The sequence below is a fragment of the Capsicum annuum genome, chromosome 7 (assembly GCF_002878395.1).
Source record: "Capsicum annuum cultivar UCD-10X-F1 chromosome 7, UCD10Xv1.1, whole genome shotgun sequence".
In the NCBI taxonomy this organism is placed as follows: Eukaryota; Viridiplantae; Streptophyta; class Magnoliopsida; order Solanales; family Solanaceae; genus Capsicum; species Capsicum annuum.
Window position 1 is genome coordinate 39,850,822 of NC_061117.1, and position 23,318 is coordinate 39,874,139.

Genomic DNA, 23,318 nt, shown 5'->3' on the forward strand with positions numbered 1-23,318 from the left:
CTAAAATTCCCAAGACCCGAAAGTCATCGTACAAGAACTACTAACAAAGATCATGTCTAAAGAGATATCCAAAATTAAAGTAGATAAAGAATGTTTCATTGCCCGAAAGATGGACAAGAACAAATAAGAAGACCCATGGCAGCCTGGAGACGAAGTGCTCACCCTTGGATCAAGATCTTCTATCAAAATCCATAGGTGAGGTCATATCTGACCCTCTGGAACACTTTCTGCACTCAACAAAAGAAGAGTACAGGGTAGTATTAGTACAAATCACTATGTATTGGTATGTAGCATAGACCAACTCAACTTAATAGCATGTACACGATATAAATCAAATAACAAGTAGACAAACATCCTCACATAACTAGAAATTCAATGAATCAACAATACAACAATAACAGATCAAATAGTACTCACAACCAATCCACATAACCATCAAGAGTATCAACCATACTATAAACATCCACAAAATCAACACAACTATGCACACACATGCTATGAGACTTATTTTTGTCCAAATAGTCATAACCTGTAGGGAACAATCTATGTTCATGTACCGTACTGGCATGGTACCTGATCCTCTATAATTAAGTAATATCAATATACATATCCGTACCGGTGTGGTACCCGATCTTCCATAATCAAGTAAAATCAATATACATATCTGTATCGGCGTGGTACTCAATCCTCTATAAACAAGTAATATCAATACACATATCCGTATCGGCGTGGTGCTCGATCCTCCATAAACAAGTAATATCAATATACAAATTTGTACAGGCGTGGTACCCGATCCACCATAAATAAGTAATATCAATATCACATTTACACCACTCACAGCATACAATACGATGTACCAAGTTTACAAGTACACTTAAAGTCATAAGACAATTCCATCAAGTAATTTCAATAATTATTTATACACGTCTCAACAATCCAAACATCATCAATTTCAAGCATGTCCGAATACCAATCAACAAGTATCCAATTTAGGAGTATACACACAATTAAATCGAATCTAAACCCCAATTAAACAGTAACCCACCTCAACCGAAGAATTCGAATGCAAACTAATTTATAAGAGCCTTGCCCTTCCATAAAGCTTCCAAATGTTCACAATCAGTTCAAATATATAATCTATATAAGAGTATAAATCTAATAACATTCATTTATAATTTCATACTCTAAAAATCCTTAATTTCTCTAAGACTCCAATCAAAGGCAGTGTACGAAAAGAAGAAAACGAAAGTGCAGATCCTCGAATTCCATATAAACGCACATTCATGATTATCATTAGTGCCAATGTGGCCATCATTACTTAAATATATTAATATTTAATTTTTCCACTGACTAACATAATAGAAATAAAAGTCACTAAATTGACTATCTCAATTTCAATTGTAAGCACTGTGCACCAATCATTCACTCTCTGACATTCTTTCACCCCTTACGCCTAACTTACGGCTTATAGCAAGAGTAATATTATTTTATTCATTAACTAAGTAAGTGTATATTTTATTCTCACTACTTTACATTTTCCTATTTTCACTCCACTATTTCACTCCCCTCCCCCCAAATATAGTCATATCTTTTACCCTTTTTTTTTTTCATCTTATTTTCTTTATCATTTTTTTTATTTTTTATTTTTTATTTTTTATTTTTTTATTTTCACTTTATTTCTCTCTTATATTTCTCTTCTTTTTTCCCTTTTTGTTTTTTTTTTTAATTTTTTTGTTTTCTTTTTTTTCCTTTTTCATATTTGAAGATAATTATCTTCATGATCTTCAAGATTTTAAAATAAAACATCATTACTGTCTTTCACTATCTTATGTTTCTATCTTTTTTTTTCTTGTTAGTTTTTTTTTCAACTATTTTTTTATCATTTTATTTTTTTATTTTGATTTCTTTTTTTTTCATTTCCACTTTATTTTCTCTCTTCTATTTCTCTTTTTTTCTTTCCTTTTTCGTTTTTTTCCTTTCTCATATCTTTTTTTTTCTTTTTCCATTTTCATTTTCTTTTTTTTTTATTTTGTTTCTTTTTTCTTTTATTTTTACACTTCTATTTCTCTTTCTTCCTTTTTTTTTTCTTTTTCACTTCTCTTTTTTTTCTTTTTTTCTTTTTGTTTTTTTCTCCTTTTTACTCCTCTATCTTTAACTTTTATTTTGAAAAGACAAATATGTATATCACATACACATATTCAAAAAATATATAAAATACATAGCCATACAGATCTGGATATGTATTTATGGTACAAAACATACATATGTATTTATGATATACATATCATATTCATATTAAACAGTAACACACATAACTATACTATATATCTTCATATGTATTTGCGAAATACAAAAGTGACTCATGTAAAATAAGAATATACATATGGATCAGGTATGTATCCTGCAAATACATATGTAGAGCTATATATGTTTATACGGTGTTGGATTTGTCTTTGAACTGTACATACTATGTCATTTTAAAGGGTAACATATGTACTTATTTCTTTTTTTTTTTACTGTTTAAGATATCTATCATGAATTTTTTTATTACCTTTATGTATATGTATATAATTGTCATTTTATCATAGAGATTTTGTGTCATATATGTTTATATATACATGTGAGTCAGATATGTATTTCTGTAAATACATATGCAGATATATATGTATGTTTTTTTTACCATAAATATATATGCAGATCTGTATATCTATTTATTTGGTATATTTTTTGAATATGTATTTATCATATAGATATTTATCTTTTAAAAATAAAAGATAAAAATAGAAGAGTTAAACAAAAGTGAAAAAAGAAAAAAAAGAAGAAAGAGAAATAGAAACTAGAAATAGAAGTGTAAAAATAAAAGCGAAAAAAAAATTTAAAAAAAGAAGAAGAAGAAAATGAAAAGAAATATGAGAAAAGGAAAAAAACAAAAAAATAAAAAATAAATAAAAAACGAAAAAGGGAAAAAAAAGGAGAAGTAGAAGAGAAAAAATAAAGTGGAAAGAAAAAAAATTGAAAAGAAAAAGAAATTAAAATTAAAAAAAAAGATAAAAAAATGAAAAACTAAAAAAGAAAAAAAGTTAGAGATATAAGAGAATGATATTTTGAAATTTTGAAGATCATGAAAATAATAATCTTCATATTTGATTTTGATTTGGAAAAGGAATCTACTAATATAAATAAGAATAATTTATAGGAATTTAATTAGATGAGATAATTATTCCTTATTTAACTCAACTAATTTGATAAAACAAGGGCAATAAATCTTATTGTATATGTATTTGTATAGCAACAGTTTACTTAAATATAAAATACAATTTGCTATTTTTCGTAATTATGAAACTGTTGCTATAAAAGTTACAACTAAGGCTCTATAGTTGCTATTTCTGAAATTTTTCCTTTTTTTTAAATCAACAATCACTCTAACTAAAAAAATTACTTGTTAAACCCCCCTTCATCACTTGTTAGATAATTAGTTAAACCTCCTTTTATTTTAAATCAACAATCACTTTAACTCAAAAAATATTGAAGCTAACTTTTAATACAAAATTAAAATTTGCAATGATTTTCAAGAACAACCTCATACATAGTTCTTTTTGATATTATTCAGTTCTCAAAATATATAATTAAAATGGGACAAATAGAGTATTCTTGTAAGGGGCGGGAAAAAAATAAACATGATAAGTTAATGGACCCAATAGAGTAATCTATTAATGTAGTTTAATTATCATTTAATATTCTTATAGATCTTTTTTTAGTTTATTTCTATAAAAGCTCTAAATTAAGGTTAGAATTATTTTAGTATAAACATGAAATCATTGATTTTGTTTTAGATGATTTTATCGATGAAAAAAAAATATTTTGCAAAAACTATTGCTACTAAAATTATGAGCGAAGTTAAAATTCAACAAAAATCAAAATAACTTTATTTTTAGCTATAACTAAGAAATTACATACTAGCAAATTTATAAAAGTATCAATATTTATTTTTATTTATGATCTTCATCGAGCACAATTATTAAATATTTTAAATCATGTCATTATGTAAATATCGAGTTAGTTGTAACTTTTTGGTATATTCTAATTCTCTGGTAATACTTTCTTCCTCACAAATAATATTTTATTTAAAATTACGCAATTATGTGATTAACTACTTCAATAATTATGAAAACTTATCAACATCACTTATGTAACATATCATTAGATTATACTGATTATAAAGTAAAAACATATATATGATACAAATTATAGTTTTAAATTAAAATTATTATTTTTATATTTTGAGTAAGCCCGGGCCTCATAAAACTAATTTAGTATATATATATATACACACAAACACACTAGTATCTCTGCATGTGTATTTTATCTCATTTTTACATAATATATATACCATATATACTTGAGTAAATTTTTGGCATAATACATAACCATACTCTTTAAATTAGCCTCAACTATCATCTATAACCATTAACTTTGGGTGTATACAAGTCGACACTTAACCTTCTATAAAGTTTGACAAGTAGACACACACATCATCCGTGACATCAACATGGATATATCAGCAAATTGCTACATAGGATGTCTATGCCTACTTGTTCAACTTTATACAAATTTAAATACATACTCGCGCGCACTTAAAATTGAAAAATATAAATGTCAGTTAAGACCAAATTAAAACACACATTTATGCATTAATTTTTTTTTATGCATATATATGATAGAAATATTTCATATAGTTATAAATTATTACAACTTTGAATATACCAAAGTCCAACATTATTTCCAAACCTTCAGACCTTTGAAGGATACAATGAAATACCAACTCTATAATGTTTTTCTGCCCAATAATCAATTTAATTTTGGTAGACCGCTCTTTTTAATTTTATTGATCAGGTCAATAGATGATTCACAAAACAATTTTTGTTTAATCAGTTTTATCATCTTTGTATCCTTCATCCATATATGACATTAATTGCCTTTCAAATTTAATTTGCTCTTTTCTAATATATATATATATACACATACATACATACATACATACATACATACATACATACAAGTTTAGGTGTACGCGCCTCGATCGTGTACATCACTTTATTGAGTTCAAACGTTACACTAAATAGGATATTTGTATAAATAATAAAGATGAATACAATAATTAAATTCAACATCTTTTGGAGAATTAAATTCAACATCTTTTGGAGAATTTATTTAACTAAACCTAACCTTTACAAAAAAATTTTCAGAGTTGATCGACATTCATCTACCACCTGTAAATTGCAACAAAATAATACGATGATCGAGACATCAAAATAATGTCATTAAATCTAACTGTTACCCAAAAAATTTTTCAAAGCCGTCCGACACTCATCTATCACCTGTAACCTATAACAAAATAATACGATAATAGAGATATCAAAATAATACAACTAAACTTTCATTTTACACAAAAAAAAATATTCAAAACAAAGATATAATAATAATACAATTAAACCTAACATTTACCTTAAAGAATTTCCTAAAGCCGACCGACGTTCATCTACCACCAGTAAATTCATCTACAACTTGTAAACTACGATAAAATAATACAATAGTGATCACAAAGTTTCAATTTTGATGAAAATAATTCTTGTCTAAGCAAAAATTTTGACACTAAAGAATGACTTGAATGAAAATAAAGAAGATATATATACACACTCGTTGAATTCTGTTATGTTTACAAAAATAGTAAAGAAGTTGAGGGTTAGAAAATTAAGTATTCATCAATCTAGACATGCAACCGAATCAAGTTAGATTAGCATCGATTTTATTTTCACAATAAGTAAATCAGTTTCTTCTCTAGTTCAACGTGCATCTCAATATTTATAGAAGTATTTCCTTAATAGAGTCCTATTTTAGGAGTATTTTTTTAATTGATCATTACAAAATAAAATATTAATTGATTCTCCCTTCATATATTTTAGGAGTCTAGTTAATATAATAAAAATAATTAAATTATAAATTAAAGAAAAATAGTGAAAAGACAGTTTTGTCTAAAGGAGAGTCTTTTAATGAAGGGCAAAAAATTCAAATCACTTTTCCAAGGATCTTCACACTTTTAATATATATATATATATATTAGGGTTAAAAAAGCTTGACTTTTGTATTTTATTTTCTCTATGTTAAGGTAAGGTACCGTTCGTTTGTTTATAACAAAATAAAGTTTCCATGAGCATTCTATTAGCAAAAGCAAGATGGGTGTCAAAGATTAATATTTTATTGAATATTTGATATGTTACTATTTATATTTTTTATTCTCTATTTTCCCTTCATAAACGTTTTTGTGTTCTTCTATCCATGGGATCGTTTCATAAATATGAATTTCCTGATGTTCCAAGTCATCTAAAACACGACAAGAGGTTGAAGCATCGCTTTAAGCTGGCAAGTTGATTAGACTTCTGATTACCAATTTGCAACATTGATTTTTTTTCTTTTTTTAAAATTTCTTTTAACATTGTATTGTTATTTTTCGGGATAAGAACTTGAATCACTTGGTCATCTAATCAATATCTATAATCTATAATCTATAATCTTTATATAATATATTAAAAGTGTGAATATTATTTGAACTTTTTACACTTCATTACAAGACTCCTCTTTAGACAATCGACTTTTCACTATGTTCCTTAAGTAGTTATTTAATTTTATTAGGTTAATATAGTTTAATTTTCTTTCATATATTAAGGATCGGAATTTGTTTAGGTTTAGAATTCGTGTGATATTCTTTAAATAAAGAAACGTTATATATTTTACATATTATAACTCTTAATTTTCCTTTCATAGTATTTTCTTTCATGATTTATGAATTAGAATTGGTTTAAAATAAATTTCTTTGGGGAGCAGATCCGTTTTTAATGTTATTACGATATTGATATTTGTTGGATGGCTTTTCGTATGGGTAATATAATGTTACCTACAAAAGCTTACAAAAATTCATACCTAAAAAGGTTATGATTAAGGGCTGCCATAGGATTAGATTTGTTATAGCAATACTCGATTAGTGCACGACCATGGAGCTAGCAATTGCTGAGAGTTGTGCAACCATGCATGTGCGTCCAGGAAGCAACTTTCATTATTGCAAGGTCCGTGTATATTTATTAATAGATTGTTTTAATTTAATGTAGTAGTTTTTTTTATATCAAAAAAAAACATTGATTAATATTAGAGTTGTTTTACACTAATTTTGTAGGTATCTTGAAAACGGATGAACGGTGATAATATTGACATTATTGATGAACAAAATCTTGAAGGTATATTAATTTTAGAGGTCTTTTTTTTTTTTTTTTAATTAGTGCTACGTACATTGAAGTTTAAGAATCTAAGACAACCGATTAAGGATGGATGGACTTCAATCATTCCACCACAACCTATATTGATTTGTGACTTATGAATTTGCCAATATGATTCGAAGACTCAATGTCAAACCTGGAAAGCATTTGAGTGTTTTACATATGATATAGACTAAGATGAATAAATGTTTTAATAGGTATATTTTCTAATGAAAGAATTTTGTCTCTTTTTTAGTCTTGATCGAATTGTTTGCATATTTTTTTATGTAAAAAAAATTACTTTCTTGAGATCTTGATGTTCAGGTAAGAAAATTTATGCCATTGAGGCGGACATCAATTATTTAAAAGATCAATTTTAGATAAACAAGTTTAGTTATAAATTTTGGCAAAGACCAGATATGTTGACATTCAAATTGATTATATTATTTATTTGAACATCAATTTTTATTTACTTACTTTTTTTTGTATATAATTTTATTGCTTGATGATAGACACAGACGCAACTTATGTATACTAAGACGAAAATAAATATAATGTATTAACGTGATATACACATGCAAAGTACGTACAATTGACTAGTATATATATATATATACACACACATAAATACATACATACATACAACAACAACAATAACAACATACACAGTGTATTCCCACATAGTGGGGTCTAGGGAGGGTAGAGTGTAAGAAGAACCAAACGTTTTAGCTAAGAAAAAGATAGAAAAGAAAAGGTACCAATTTATTATTAAAAATTTTTAATTTATTGATGGAAAAATTTTAGGAACCAAAATATACTTTTTTTTTTTTAAAAACATATGTATGGAAAGAAAAAAAAATATTTTATTCACATAAGAATTCATAATATTTAACACTTCTAAATCAAATAGAATTTTACCTTATATAAAAAAAAGAACGTTTACAATTCTATTTAAGTAGTTCTTTGATCAAATTTTATTAGAAAATATTTTTTACTTCTATATTTTCTTCTTATTCTTAGTTTTGTTTTGATTTTGATTGATGATTAATTAACATTTTCTTCTTGGATTCTTTAAGTTTTTCTAGCCTTCTTCGTTATATGGAGTTCCTTTTAAATTTTTTCTTATATGAAATTATTTTAATTGTAAATAATCATGAGATTTAGCATATCATCATTATGTTTATTCATATACTTCAATTATTTTTTTCTATCTTTTTTGAGAAAGACATGATTTCCCCACTGAACTTGTCCGCTCAACTTACTTTAGCACTTAAACTAAACGTCTATTCATTTACCCCCCTTAACATCTTTGAAGTGTATTAGTTTCATCCTTCAAAACTGAATACTACTCTCACAATGGTGAGTGTGTTACACTCGCCTACATATCAATGCCACGTAAGAAATTACTATTTTTCTAAAAGAAATTAATCCCCCACACATTATTTTTATATATATATTTTTAAAAATATATGTACTATTTTATTTATATAAAGATATATATATATATATATATATAATATTATATATATATATATATATATATATATTTGTATCTATTAAATAAAAAAGGCACCCCCACCCCTATTTTCTTTCTTCTTCACACCCCCCACTCACCCCGCCCCTCTTTACGTTTTCTTCTCTTCCAACCCTCACTCCTACCCCTACCCTGCAAACGCAACTCTCCCTCCTCCTTCTCTTCCAGCGCCCCTCACCTCCTTACCCCTCCACCCCCCACCCCCTATTTTTTGTAAAATCCCGTAAATGTTCTAGTCTAACTCAATCCTATATAGAATGAAAAAAGGTCTAAGACTTAGAAAATTTAGCTAAGTATTGACACTTAGTCTCATTTTTTGCCTCAATAACTCAATGGATTTATTTTCGACCGTTACGACCTTAAAATGTTGATTCTTAGATTGATTCATGATCAGGGATGTCAATAGGTGTTCTCGGACGAGTTACAGATTTTTCGAACAACATTTGAGGCACGTGTGGGTGTCCAAAATAGTGGATCGATGCGATCTCGATGCATCGACTAGAATTTTGTCACCAGCCTTCAGTACAATTTTCAGTGAGCCAATGCTATATTGACGCATCGCATTGGCTATCACGTCGACAATCGACATGGTACATCGCCTAATGCGTCACTGACCATGATTTTTGCTCTTTTTATTCTGTGTCCAGGAGGTAAATAAATCATTTTTCCACTTTATTTCAGCCCTAAAATATGAGATTAAGCCAACCTAAGTGCAAAACTCACTTATTATTCACAAAATCCTCTCAAGAACAAACCCTAACCCATCAATTCAAAATTCAAGTTCCAAAAAATTCACCGCAACTTTCAGAGAATTAATAGTCAAGGTATGTTAGGTGTTCATCCTTGGGTTTCGTTTCACCTTTGGAGTTCAAGAACCCTTTTTAAACAACAAGTTCATTGAATTCATGATTTACATGTTTGAATTGGATTGTGTTCATGTATATATTGATGTTGGATTTTCAATTTAAGATTTAATTGCAAGTTTCATGAATATAACATAGCATGTATTTGATTGCTTTAATTCCCATATCAAAAACCTTTGAATTGTGAAATGATTATTATAGCACTATAACAAACAGGTTTTATAATTGTGACAGTTAGTGGCGAGTCAATTTATTGCTGCAGAAACGTCATATTCAGTGGCGACAAATATTGTCGCTACAATACATTGACTTTTAGCAGCGACTAATTTTTCTCGTCTATAATACGTGTCACTATACTGAAATTTTTAGTTCCCGCGGATAAAAATTTTTGGCTTCATTTTTATAGTGGCAACAAATATAAAGTAGCCGCTAAATGTAATTTTGTGGCGACAATATCACCTCTAAAATTAATTAATTTTACATTTCAATATTATAATAGTTGAAAACTTCTAGTACATATATATATATATATATATATATATATATATATGTAAAATTTTAGAAAAAAAATCAGCGTATGTACACTGCCTCCCTCGTCTCTTTCACTTTTTGCTTAATGTACATTGCCTCCCTCGTTTGTACCACCATTTTCTTCACCTTCTCTTCAACACCATTTTTTTTGCTCTAATCTAAACAAAAATCTCGAATCTGAAATAAAATGGGTTAGATTTGTTGGTCAAATTTGCTCAAATTTGTTGATTAAAGTTTATTGGTCAAAGATGCTCATCTCTTCAACAGATCTTTGCTTGAAATTCTTAGGTTTTCTCAAAGTTTGTGCTCCATAAGGTATGTGGTCAAATCCTTTTGGGTAAAGGTATGTATTTTTTCATATTGCATATAAAAATTCTTTAATCCAAATGAAAATTTGCAGGAATAGAGGTCAAAGGAGGAAGGAATAGAGTTCATAATTTTTGAGTTTATAGAGCCAAAGGTAACATTCATGTTTATCCCTATTATTTACTATATTATGTCAAATGGGGGCGTGTTAGTCAATAAACCTATTACTACTATTTTTTTTAAATTCCGAGGGTGATAATTATTTTAATTTAATGGTGGGGTTAAAGAAGAAGAGATGAAAAGGAAAGAAAATAAAATAAAATGATGAGGCTTTGTTGTGTAGAGGGATGGAGGGTTGGCTCTCCCTCTTGGTATATTTTCACATCTGATTAGAATTGAAGGTAATGGAATAAGTGAAAGTTTGAGATAATGATGCTATCTTGTCTAGTTGAATTATACGTAATGATGCACCATAGTGTCGGAGTTCGGATTTTGATTGAGGGAGTTCACAAGTAAACATACGCACTAGCCGAAAGTATATTTTCATAAGTGTTGTTATTGTAATTACATGTTCATAGTATATCGGGTATGTTGAAGAGGAGAAAAGACCGTTCAAATAAGATACAAGATTCTTGGCGCCATAGATTACATAATGATATCTGGTTTATACTGAAACCTTTTTCTTTGTACAAGTTCAAATAAGATGCAAGATTCAATTTTGGAGTTTTCTACATGATAAACATAAGTTATTTGTATTATATTGTTGGACTTGCATCTAATTATTAGGTTCTGTCCTTATATCTAAAGCTGTCAAGGAGAACAACTTTTTTTAAGATCTATGATGCAAAAGAAGCTAATTTGAATTCAACTATTTTGCCATTCTGCAATAGATTGACGATGGCATTCATGATCCTTAAATTACATTTGGTGTATATTTTAGTGATGTTTACTTCAGTAATGTATTCTATAACAGTATCCAGACTAGTTTCCGTACGTTTGTCTTTATCCTTTTATGTATCAATCTCTCTGTATTTTTTTCCCTGGTAGATGAAATAATCCGATGATATGATATGAACTTGTGTAGAATTACCCTGTTTTTAGTTAGATACAAGGAGGCGCATCTTAGAAATTCTGCTTAGCATTACCCTGGTTTTACCCTGCTTGAAGAAGATACGGAATGAGTCCAAAATCTCAAAAACATTCATAATTTGTCTATGACTACTATTCTAGATCCTTTCTTAGATAACTCTCAACTCAACGACTGTAGACTGCACCCTAATCCTAATGGGAAGATATAGATACTTTGGACTCATGATGTAGTTTGTAAGATTTTAGAGGATGATGAGCAACAAATTACTTGTGAGATTACTCATGTGGGACATCCAAATACTTTTATTTATGCCAAGTATCAAGATCACTTTAGAAGACTCTATGGGTTAGGTTTTTTAATTATGCAGACACTGACATGCCTTGGTATACTGTAGGATATTTTAATGTCACTACTGATCTTGAGGAGTAAATGAGTGGTATCCCTTATAACATGAACAAAAGTCTTAACTTTATTGCAGTAATAGAAACTTGTGGTCTTATAGACCTTTTATTTTATGGTCAATAATTTACTTGGTGTAACCAAAGAGCTGCTGAGTTTAGAATTTGGAAGAGGATAGATCGAGATATGCTTAATGAAAAATGGTCAGGGTTCATTACTGACCCTACAATTACCCCTCTACCCTCAGTAGTTTTAGATCATTATACTCTTTTGACAAAACTTACTGTTAGATAGGAGAATATCACTCAATATTTCAAGTTGATGAATTATTGAGTTGATAATCACAACTTCTTACTTACTATATGAGTTTATTTGGATAGGGATATGTAAGGCAATTGTATGTGGGTGTTTTGTATGAAAATGAAGGAGCTTACTTCCACTCTTAGCGATTGGTCAAGGTCTAAATATGGAATATTTATGCTACTATAAAAGATTTTGAGGAAAAAGTTAGAATTGAAGAAGATAAGATTTTGATTAAAACACTGGGGTGAATAGAACAAAGCTCCAATGACTGAAGAATGAATATATTAAATACATAAAGTTACAGCAATCAATTCTAAAACAGAAATGATAGATTCACTAGTTCAATGATAAAGATGAAAACTCTAATTACTTCCATGCTTTAAGAGAGGTAGGAGAAGAACATTGTTCATTTTAATAAGATAAGTGATGAAATGAGAACTTCAAGGAGATAAAGATATTGCTAAAGTTGCATGCAACCATTTTTCAAAATATTTTTATTCTGGAAGAAAAGTTGATAAATGAAGAGGTTCTTAATTGTATCACCAGGATGATAACTGAGGAGTAGATTACATTCTTAAAGCTATTCCTAATAGATTGACGAGGGCATTCATTATCCTTAAACGACATTTGGTGTATATTTTAGTGATGTCTCCTTCAGTAATGTATTCTATAACGGTATCCAGACTAGTTTCCGTACGTTTGTCTTCGTCCTTTTATATATCGATCTCTCTGTGTTTCTTTTCTTGTTAGATGAAATAATCGCATAATATGATATGAATTGTGTAGAATTACCCTGGCTTTAGTTAGATACAAAGAGGTGCATCTTAGAAATTCTACTTGAAGTTGGTGTGGATTTAACTATTTTGTATTTATTTTGATTATTTTCATACTTGTATCTTTAATTAATTAATTGATTTGTTTTAATGATATAAAAGCTAGGGATAGATAAAAGTTGGTTGAATATTACGAACAGAGCTGACCAAAGATATAGACATGGAGTAGATAACTTTCTTAATTAGGCGTTCAATCAATCTGGGGTGAGCACTACTATTCGATGTCCTTGTAAGGAGTGTAGAAATACCGTGTTTAAGCTGAGAATTGATGTACAAATACACTTGTTGAATAAGGGCTTCTGGGCTTCCTACAAATTATGGGAGTATCATGGAGAAGTGTTGGATAGGGTTGAAAATTCTAATCCTGCAGGTAGTAAACAAGTAGAAGATGATGGAATTGAAGAGGATGGTGTTATTGAAATGATTCATAATGCTTACAGATATACAAATATGTAGAATACTACTAATTCTCGGGAGGGCAATGAAGATCCAAATATGCATACATCAAAGTTTTACTGATTATTAGAAGATGCTCAGACAAAACTTTATCCGGGTTGCACAAAAGTCTCGAAATTATCTTTTGTTGTTAAATTACTTCACTTGAAGTGCCTTAACCATTGGAGCAACAAATCGATGGATGAATTGTTGAACTTTTTTAAATACGTTCTCCCTGGGGGGTCATTTGTACCCAAGTCTTTCTATGAAGCAAAGAAAGTTCTTTCTGATCTCGGCTTGGGATACACAAAAATTGATGCACATAAGAATGATTGTCTATTATATTGGCGCAATTATGAGAATTTCCAATTATGTCCCAAGTGTGGTGAATTTTGATGGAAGTAAGAAGAACATAAAGGCAAGAAAGTAGCTCATAAAGTATTGCGGCATTTTACAATCAAACCAAGGCTTCAAAGATTGTACATGGCAAAAGAGATGACAAAAAAGATGAGGTGGCACAAGGAGGAAAATATTGATGATGGTGTCATGCGACATCTATCTGAATCAATTGAATGGAAATCCTTTGATGAGCGCTATCCTACCTTTTCAGCCGAGTTAAGAAATATTTGATTAGGTTTAGCAAGTGAAGGGTTCTAGCCTAATGGGAATATGAGTTCCAATTATAGTATTTGGCCCGTCGTGCTAGCTACATATAATTTTCCACCATGGGATTGCATGAAAAGTTCATATTTCATGATGACTCTTCTTATTCCGGGCCCTAAGTTTTCAGGTAATGATATTTATGTATACTTATGATTGAAGAGTTGAATGAGTTATGGAATAGGGTGGATACTTATGATGCACACTCAAAATCTAATTTTCTTATGCGTGTTGCTCTCGTGTGGACGATTAATGACTTTCCAGCATATGGTAATCTTTTAGGATAGTCAACCAAAGGCAATTGCATGTCCTTGTTGCCATAAAGATACACATTTAATTTCCTTACATAATAAGTTTGTTATATGGGTCATCGTCATTTTCTTACCATGAACCATCCATGGTGTAGAAATAGAGTTTTATTTGATGAAAAAGTTGAAATGGGGTCTGCACCTATTCCTTTAATAGGTATTGAAGAACTTGCGCAATTACAAGATTTAGGCAATGTGACTTTTGATAAAGGCCAAAAAAGGCATAATGTTTGTAATGATGCTTATAATTGGAGGAAGAAAAGTATATTTTTTAATTGTCTTACTGGGATGGTCATCACCTACACCATAACCTTGATCTGATGCACATAGAAGGAAATATGTCTGAAAGTTTTTTATCAACTATGATGAGTATGGTTGGAAATACAAATGACACATTGAAAAGTAGATATGATTTGGTGGACCTTGGAATTAGGCAAAGTTTGCATCCAATTGAGGATGGAGATAATATTTTGTTACCGGTGGCATGCTATGCTTTGTCCCCTGAAGAGAAGTTGAAGTTATGCCAATTCTTAACCAACTTGAAAGTTCCAGATGCCTTTTTATCAAATATTTCTAGGTGTGTTAATGTTTTTGAGAAAAAGATACATGGATTGGAGTGTCATGATCATTATGTATTATTGCAAGATATTTTACCAGTATCTATACGTGGTTTATTGCCTAAGGAAGTTTGTAAACCAATTATTGCCTTAGGTAAATTTTTCAAGAATCTATACTCTAAATAGCTGACAATTGAAGATATTGATATCCTAGAGGCTGAAATTCCTATCATATTGTGCAAACTTCAAATTGTTTTTCTTCTGGCATTCTTTGATATCATGATTCATTTGCCAATCCACTTGGCAAGAGAGGCAAAACTTGGTGGACCGTTCAATATCGGAGCATATACCCTTTTGAGAGGTATTATATCATTTAAAAATTTAAATGTCAATATATACAAAATGTCATATTCTATAATTTTATAAATGAGATATCTTTATATAGGTATTTGCGAGAACTTAAAGCATATAATCGCAACAAAGGTCATCCAGAAGGTTCAATTGCTAAAGAGTATTTGGCAGAGGAAAGCCTTACATTCTGTTCATGATATTTAAAGAACATCTCAACTAAATTTAATAACAACAACAACAACCACAACAAACCCAGTATATTCTCACATAGTGGGGTCTGAGAAGGGTAGAATATACGCAGTCCATACCACTACATCCGAAGAAGTAGAGAGGCTATTTTCGATAGACCCCTAGCTCAAGAAAAGGACTAAGAACTTAGTCAAATATCGCAAGCATACAACATGATAAAATAACCACGGTACCACAACCATAGAAAGTACATTAACCAATAAAAGGCACCACCCTTCCCCCAACCCTAGAATTACGAACCAAGCAACACAAGACTCACCTAACTCCCGCCTATGACTTGACCACACCCCTAAGCCCTCTACCCTAATACTCTTCCTCCAAACCTTTCTATCGAGGGTCATGTCCTTAGTGAGCCATAATTGCTCTGTGTCATGTCTAATCACTTCTCTCCAGTATTTCTTTGGTCTACCCCTACCCCATTTAAAACCATCCAAGGCTAACCTCTCACACCTACGAACTGGGGCATCCGTTCCCCTACTCATCACATGCCCAAACCATCTCAGCCTTCCTTCTCGAATCTTATCCTTCACCGACGCCACTCCTACCCTATTCCAAATAGTCTCATTCCTAACCTTGTCAACCCTTGTAATACCACACGTCCAATGCAATATCCTCATTTCTGCTACCTTCAACTTTTGGACATGAGAATTCTTAATAGGCCAATACTCCGTGCCATACAACATAGCTGGCCAGACTATAACAAAATTTAATAAATCAACTCGAAATGATGATGAATCTTTATCAAATGGTGAGATATCTATCTTTAAACACAGTGGGCAAATAAAAAGGGCATCGGATGGAGGAAATAGGCTACCTTATGATGAGTTCAATCAAGCATGAATTTATGTGCTTCAAAATTGTGAAGAGATTTCACAATACAGGGAGTAAGTCTCTTATTAGTTGAAAAAATAATTTTACATTAATATAGTTCAGTTAATCTTAACTAACACGAATTGTAGGGAATACATGAGACAGATTAAAGTAAAAGGTTTAACGCATGCTCATAGGGTGCATAACAATGGATTTATTGATTGGTTTCGTGCACTCATAGGTGTCTAATTAAACGACATAATAATATTAGCATTTTTTAATGTTCTTATACTAGTCATAATAGTGCTGCTTATTTTTGTAGATATTTTTACTATCTTTACAAGGTCGTGCAAATGATGAGCTCATAAGTCTATCTGTTGGTCCAAAATCATTGGTACATCGATATTCAATATGTATGGTCAATAGATTTAGACAAAAGATCTTATGAAAAAAAGACAGAACAATGAAGTTCTTGTGAGAGGAGATGTTTCAGACTCTAATAAGGAGTATTATAGGGTATTGAAGGATATTTATGAGTTGCGTTATACTGGAAATAGAAAAGTTCATCTATTTAAGTGTCATTGATGGGATATGGCTCACCTAGGAAAAGGATATAAGATTGACAAATATGGTTTTACAAGTGTGAATACTCATTTTGTGTTGAATACAAATGAGCCATTTGTGTTGGCATCTCAGTTTGAACAAGTCTTCTACTTGAATGATTTGGTTGATAAAGATTGGCTTGTTGTTGTAAAAATTAATCCTTGTGACCATTTTAATGTGCTTGAAGTTGAAAGAGAAGCATCATTGAATGATGAAGTTTATCAACAAAATGAAGTTGAAGATATTTTATGTGCCAATAATCAAGAAACTAATATTGAGGTATCTATGCATAGGGAAGATGTTGAACCATAAACCATTTTACCAACCAATGATTAAGAAAATAAGGAAGATGGTTTCTTTAATGACAATAATACATATATTTCAAATAATGAAGAAAGTGAAGAAGAGTTTCTTGATGATAATGATGGAGAAGACAATGATATATCCTGCCGAAGATTGAGAAAAAAAGACTGAAGAGAAGTTCTTTGTATTTTGTGCTCTTATTAGGCTGGTATTTGTTTTGAGAAATTGTTAGGCTTATATCTGGTGTTTTGTGTTCTTAATAGGATGACATTTTGTATTTTATGTTCTTATTATCATACCTTGTATTTGACGTTGTTACGTTGGCAACTTTTATTTATAAATGAAATTAGTGTTTAAGTAGAATCAATAATTTTAAACAGTTCAACAATGTTTAATATTTTATAATTATTTGATTTAATGTTTTATTTTATAAATTGATATTTTCCTCGACAGTAGATATATATTTTATCATCTTTAATTTATGGTTCTGATGAACTTCTCCCTTTTTACCTAATATTGCAGGAAATAAGAGGAGCTAGATGAGGTAAAAGTGAAAAAGGAGGTGCGGGACGTGGATGTGGCAGCTTTCCAGAATGTGTAAGTTCTAAAACAACATCTCATCCACAAATACAACCAATAGGAGTTATTGCGCCTTATTTAGAGACTGGACAGTCATTTAATCCAAGCCAAGGGCCCCTACAAATAGGACAAATGTCAAGTGGCACAATCATCAAGAAATCTAGATAAAAATATATGACTTAGCCTAGATGCTGAAACTGGTGCAGGTTAGTTCTCGATTAACTTCTATTCTTATTAATTCCTAACATATACATAAACACCGTCGAGTTATCCTGCTATTTTGCTTCTCAAGGTATTGCAATATAATGAACTAATGAAGGTTAAAGTCATGTTTGCAATCTGTTGAAGTGGCTGTCACCGAATTTAGCAGTGAAGCATATAAAATATGACTCAATGGAATAATAGTTAGTTGTGTAGAGCTATTTCTCTCGTTGCTGAACTTGTTTGTAAGCTCTGCACATTTCTTTCTGCTGGATCGTTAATCTCACACTCAAATCTTCTAATCTATCAGCCTTGTTGTCTCTTTCATGTCTTGTTTTTTTTGATAATTTTTTTAAAAAGGTTTTATTTTTCGAACAACTCATTCTATCAAAATCCTTAGTTTTTCTCAATCCTTGCGTGTAATCATCTTAATTATTTCTCTGTATCATTGACCTAAATCTGCAACAAAGAAAGTTGGATAAGCCATTTTGATCTGTTTATTCCATTGATGCTATCTATCTAGCTATAACAATGATAAAGATAGATTGTCTCATCGACCTGAGGATGTTGAGTTGGATGACTAGAAACACCTAGTGGAACATTTTGGCAGTGATGAATTCAAGGTAATTTAATAAATAATTAGAATTTTACACATAATAACTACTAGCTTCTCTACTTTCTTCGTGTGATCCTATTAATTGAGTATAGTTTTATATTAATGTGGCTTGAGAAGGGAATATGAAGTCTCTATACATGATCTTAATTTTCAGTTGTTTTGTAACTTTTGTGGATTCTTATTTCATTAAGATTATGTCATTAGAGCAAAGGTTCTTTCATGATTTTTGTGAGGCATTTTTCTTGGTAAAAGCTCACTGTTTTTTCCGACTATGCTTAGTCTAGTTTTTTTTTTGCTTTTCTTTAGTTCATTGTAAAATAGTGATCAAGATTAAGATTTTAGTCGACATTGTCCCTGGTCACGTTCAAGGATATCTCTTGTTAACAATACCATGTGAGGTCCTTGAATTGATCCTTTTAATGACCTATTTCCATCCCATAAGTTCATTAATTGAGGGCAACAGTTGGACGTCCCCAAAACTCAACTTGATTTTTCCATGTCATTTTAGAGTTTAAAAGAAAGTAGTTTCTTTAAGGCTACACTTTAGTTCCTCTTAATGTCTTTTTTAGTTTAAAATATCATTCAATGGCTAATCCAGAGGATAATGGATCTCCTCTTGAGACTATTCACTAGCAGTGGAAGAGTTCTTTACCCCCACCCCCCTCTTTCTCTCCCTCTCCCTCTCCCTCTTTTATTCAAAGTTAGGCAGCCATATTTTTTTTTGTAACTTATTTCTGTTTCACCTCTTATTGAATTGGAAAAAGTTACTACTTTGTTGAAAGCTTAGCTATCTACTAGCTCTTTTGTTGCTCTGCTATCTATATATTTGCTTGCTAAAGCTATATTTCGTTCGCAGATAGAAAATCTAAACTGGAAGATTTATAGTAGTGTTTTGGTGTACAATTGACTTGGTTCAGTTGATGGAAACTTTCCAGAATCCAAATTAAAGCCCGTATTTTTCAAACAAAATTGTAACCATGAAACAACTGTGTGGTTTAGTTGTTTATAATTTTAACCAAAACTACAACAATCATTCTGCTCCTTAAAACCTGTTGGCTCCTTAAATCAGTGTGTTGGGAATCAGATTAGTTGTGTGTAAGTTTCTTTTGTTTAATAATGGTTAAGGCGAGATAGTGGATTCACAAACACAAATCTGCCCTTTTTGCAGGGTTAAATCTTGCCTTGTGGTTATTTTACTGAAACATATTTGATTTTCTTGATCTGAATCTACTCTTTGTACTTGGTGTAATTTTTTTGACATGGTCAGCCATTTTGCTGGGTTATGATGAACCCATAAAGTTATACACGACATCCGTCCCCTAGTAAATTCTTTCTTTCTGACCATTGTACTAACTTAAGTGTAGGTCGTCAGTGAGAGAAACAAAAGAAATAGAGAAAAACAAATAACCAAACATTCGTGTGGTGCAAGATCATTCGCAGAAGTATAGGAATATACGATGAAAATACATTATATTTGTTCTCTTGTTATTACATATACTTCTTTGATATTTATACAATTCTTTGCTTATATTTTTCCTTTTGATATTACAGAGAAATCCTCTTACAAGAGAAAAGGAGACACCAGATAAAATCTGCGAGATCCAACACATACGCAAGAATGTTAATGGAGAACATGTATGGTTGGATCCACAATCCGAACATATTCATGTACTTTTCTAAAATTACTTCCCTATTACCTTTTCGATGTACTATAAGTTATGCTCAGTACGTTATGTATGGATGTAAATGGTTATGTATTATTATAGGGATAACTTTGGTAAATTATCGTTGAACAACAGTCAGAAGAGATTGAGAATCCCATGACTAGAGATGAGATTTTATCTTTGATTCTTGGTGTGAGATCAGGATATGTTCGGGAAAAAGGATAAGGGAAGAAGCCTCCTAAAAAGAGTCAAACGCAACAGGAAAACATAGAGGCCAGCGTGTCTTCAGCGATAGAAAGTATGCACCAAATGATGCAACTTGATATGGAAAGAAAGTTGCAAGAAGAGCATGAACAAATGGCTGCCGACTTGACGAGAGATATGGATCAAGATTTGTAAAAGAAATTAGAAGAGGAACATGAACACATGAAAGAAGAAGTAAAAAAAAATTTTTATAAAAAAATGGCTGCTCTCATGGATGGAATGCAACATGTATTTTCTTGACTAGAATTCAGTTTTTAGATTGTAATGACTTTAACAGATATATAAATGTTAGATATATGTGTGTGGAGATAAGTATTGGAAAGGTCATTTAGTAGGACTGGAGTGGTTATGTACCTTACCAAATGAATTTAAATTGATTGCACTTATCTTCTCTTGGTGCAAACACATAGCTAGAGGTTTTGACCTATAGTTAAACTTTTAGTTGAGTGTTAAAATGAAGAACATCTTATGAGACTTCAGCTTGAGGAAATTGTGGTACTCTTCATCTAGTCTTTTCTCTCTCCCACACATACACATACACGCGTGGGCAGGCATATTATGTAGAAACAAAAGAACACACCTACTAGTTTTTAAAAAGCCCTCTTAGTTTTTTTTTAAAAAAATGAAAACTAGTTTAAAAATATAGGCAGCTTCTTTAGTTTTACATATAAATTGTAAAACTCCTTAATATGAAAATCTTGTATTAAAAATCTACTTCCACAGTCTTTGCTTTTGTCATCATGGAATCATTAGTTTATCATTCTCTGGATTTAGTATCAAATGGCATAGCATTTGACTGTTAATATTTGTTATCGACTTAGAAGTCAGTCTCTATCACTGTCTAACTTCAATTCCTACTAGGGTAAATCAGTGCAGAATGAAATGGGAAAAGTCCTCACTGGTGTGGGTGACAAGGTAGGGTCACTTTTTACTGTTAAGGAGTATAAAAGTTAAAATTTCTTATTGATTTCTTTCCTTTAGCTGGAAAGCGCAAAATCTTCCTAAATTACCTACTAGGAATATTGTGTATATTGTCCATTTTCTCCAAGTAAGTTCTAGGAGATAACTTGTGATCCTTTCTCAATGATCAGAACTTGTTGACGTGGGAAGCATAATGATGATGCCATAAATTGGCTAAAATGCTTAATTATGCAAAGTTCGATACTCATACATAAGATTTACTTTAATAACACATGCGAAAGTATGATTCACTAGAACTGCCTCTCTTTAATTCATCAAATCCTCCTCCTAATCTGTCCTCTATGATTTATCCTTCTTCTAAGATAGTTAAATTCTACAGTTGAAATTAATTTGAACTTTTGATAAAAGAAATCTGTGTTATACATAATGCTTGTTTCATCTGTACTTTATTATCTGTTGGATGCTAGGTGGAGAGACATTATTGTGCCTAATAAGTAGAGATAGATGTTGTCTGTTGGTTTTTATAGAATACATTTAGATAAAGTGTAATAGTAGTACATCTTTGATCATGTTTTCTTTTAATGGCAGGGACGTTCTTAAAAAATGGATTGACCAAGGAGGAGCATGAAGGCATGGAATGCATTTTTTTTTATTTTTGATCCTATGTATGAATATGATAAAACATAAGCACTATGTCGTTATTAACGTATATGTCGTTGACTTCTTATAAAGGAAAGTACTTATAATATTTGATCAAAGGATGATTTTGTAAAACACTATTGGATGCTTTTACTAGCTAATATAATATGTAGTTCTTAAAATTTATTGTCAATTTTGTTTAATACAGGTACAAATTCAATTTTGTGGTTGATGAAAATAATATTTTTATTTTTGCACAAAATTTAAGTGGCAAAATGTGACTTGCCACTAGTGATTTAGTAGATTTTGTGGCGGAGGTATAGCAACGACATAGATTGCTAATGATAAAAAATATGTGGCCCCTATTGATATTGCTTTAATGGCGACAAGGTCACACTATAAATGCATATATTTTAATGGCAACGAAAAAGTGGTCACAATAGATGATGATTTTTCAGCGACATCAAAGTGGTCATAATTGATGGACAAAAAAGTGGTCACAATTGATGGCGCTTTTGCGGTGACAAAGTCGCTGCTAATTCAAGCATATTAGTGGCAACCTAGCCTAAATATGTTTTGTCAAAATACTTTTTGCAGCATATTTATCTATCTTTTATGGTGGTGGAAGTAGTCACAAATACAATTTTATTGTGGCGTCTATACCTTATTGTCACAAATAACCTTTAGTTATGGAGTTATTACCGATGACATATTTGTCGCTGCCAAAAATATTTAGTGGTGACTTTTAGTTCTTTTATGGCGACTTTTTTTGCCACTAAAAATCAGATTTCTTGTAGTGTAGTCATGATGCATTGGCATGTTGTTCATGCCCAACTGTAAGGTTATGCCTCATAAGTATTTTATAAAATGTCTAGGTGAATAAATTGTGCATTGTGATCCTTTGTGGATCTTAGTAATGAACTCATGCTATCACTACATGTTTAAACTTCTTCTATGCTAAAGCTATGCATTGAAATTGTTTGATAGAATGT